This window comes from Palaemon carinicauda, chromosome 19 (genome assembly GCF_036898095.1).
Source record: "Palaemon carinicauda isolate YSFRI2023 chromosome 19, ASM3689809v2, whole genome shotgun sequence".
Lineage (NCBI taxonomy): Eukaryota > Metazoa > Arthropoda > Malacostraca > Decapoda > Palaemonidae > Palaemon > Palaemon carinicauda.
In genome coordinates this window covers 29,119,232-29,121,606 of record NC_090743.1, presented here as the reverse complement: position 1 = coordinate 29,121,606, position 2,375 = coordinate 29,119,232, and the positions used below count along the sequence as shown (strand labels likewise).

At 36.6% G+C, this 2,375-nt stretch overlaps 1 pseudogene; it reads right to left on the bottom strand.

Annotated features, from left to right (window-relative positions):
- Positions 1–414: 414 nt before the first annotated feature.
- LOC137658544 (uncharacterized) overlaps positions 415–2,375 on the bottom strand; it is a 464,917-nt pseudogene continuing 462,956 nt past the window's right edge.

The window sequence follows — 2,375 nt, the reverse complement described above, 5'->3', positions numbered from 1 at the left end:
AATGAATAAACAGAGGCCCAAACCAATTTCAATCCAATGAATTTTGCTGTTGCAAGAAATATTCCTCCGATATGAAAGTTGAAATCCTTACATCAATACAAACCTTGTATTCAGTGTTTGGTTTTCTCTTCAAAAGTGACTGGCGATGGTTGGACCCTTTACAGGGAAATTGGAATGCTGAGTATTTAGACACAAAAACTTTGTTAAACAAAAAACAAAAAATTATAAAAGGGATTTTTTTATAAAAAAAAAAAAGTATAGAAATTAGGACAACTATACGAGGTCAGGCTATAAAATATATGAGTAAATTGTGTTTAGAAAATAGGAGGTAGGAATTGACGAATAATCTTTTCAAAAAAGAAATAATCATAAAATGCTCTTTTTTTTTTTTTTTAGAAAGCCATTCGTTAAAAAGATGGCATTGCTTAACCTATTACACAAAAATAAATGATGGCTTGGTTAAGGTTTTAACAAGTTATGACATCATGATAAGATTTAGCCAATAACAGAAGAAAAACAGGTGAAATAGCTATGCCTATAATAATGGAAGAAATAAAGAAAGGGTTTAGCCTGTAACAAGGGAAGAGATAAAGAAAGGGTTTAGCCTGTAACAAGGGAAGAAATAAAGAAAGGGTTTAGCCTGTAACAAAGGAAGAAATAAAGAAAGGACTTAGCCTGTTACAAGGGAGGAAACAAGGGAGGAAAGGAAGATATAGTTGTCTATAAATTTGTAAAAAAGGGATTATAAAGTTTAGCCTGTAACAGAGGAAGAAATGATGCCATGATTTAGCCTGCATCATGGGAGGAAAGGATAACATAGTAAAACCTATAAATTTGGAAGAAAGGATATGGTTTAGTCTATAAGAAATGAATAAAAGACAGAAATAACGTCTAGGTTATGAGGGACAGTACTAGATAGAATGTAGAGTGTATAAAAATATGAAAATGTGGAACTCAAAACCACCAACAAATAACAAAGATGACTGAACTACAACTAAGAAGATTAAACTGTTATGTTAGGGTACTTGCAGACTTTCTCCGTCTGCAATAACGCGCAGGATATTTTGTTATTATAGAGACGATTGAATCAGATTGCCCGATTGAATCAGATTGCCCACAGAATTAAGTGTCCTTCTAGAACAAGGCAATGTGGTCTCCAGATATTACTGTCCTTAGCCTACTACCCCTTATAATACAATATAGTTTGGCTCTTCAAAATAATCTTAAAATTGGCTACTTTTAAAATAAATATTTTTGTTTACATGTAATAAAGAGCAGGAAATAACTTATATACATGAATTTACAAAGACAATTTTATAAAAAAACAATTCCATGAATACATGCATATAATAGGATAACTGTTCTTTACATAATACAAAATGCACAAGTCACTATCAATATACTGTATATCCCCTTTATTTTAGCCAAAGGAATGAAAAAAGCAACTTCGTTCAAAGCATAAGTTCTTTTGTGCCACCTAAACTTTGACCCGAAGGACTCTTGCACACTACATTCGTTGTACTGACACTTCCTATTTCTCTCTTAAGCGCTTGCTTTTTAACTGCTACCAGTGTCTCCTCTATCGCTTGGTGGACTAAGTTTCCATTCAAGTATTTCATCTTACGGTAACTGTCCCGGTAGCTAGAGAATATAAAACTGTCTGCAAGAACGTCAATTCTTTCACTACTATTGTTACACTGTGATTTTAGAGTTGAAGATTCACAACTATGACTGACGGTAGCAATGCCACCAGTGCCACCAGAGCTTTCATCTGACACCCTACACGCTTCAGCTTTTTCACTGGATAAAACTAACACTTGATCACAGTTTTCACTGTTAGGATTTGATTCTTTTAAACAATCACTTTTTCCGGATTCGTTCTGAGGGACGCCTTCACTGCAACTGCCCTCCCCACCACTACACTGCGAGGACGCAATAACCTTAATTCTAGGCGTCAAGTCTTTCGTTAAACCAGAACTAAGAGGTTTGTCACTAGGAAGACTGTTAGAGGCGCTGTCCTCTTCACGAATCGGGTCGGCTCTTTTATCAGGGGGCAAAGTAACGAACTTTGTTTCTTCTGTGAGGTTGCTCTGAACTTCTTTCTTCTTTGCCAAAAGGCTCTCTTGCTGAGACTTCTGGTATCCGTTCGTTCGATGAACGGGTCGGCTGAACGTCTGTTCGTTCCTCACCCGTAGAGCCTTCTGATCTGAGAGATACTGGATGTAATGCCAGTCCTCTTCAGCTCTCAGAGGCTTCCGAGTGTGGTCTTTGTCCTCTACAGCTTTACAACTGAACTCTTTCATACGCAGGGTGTCAGTCTGTAAGAGCCCAGTTTGACTACAGTTATGTGGGCTCAAAACACCTGCAATTAGAAG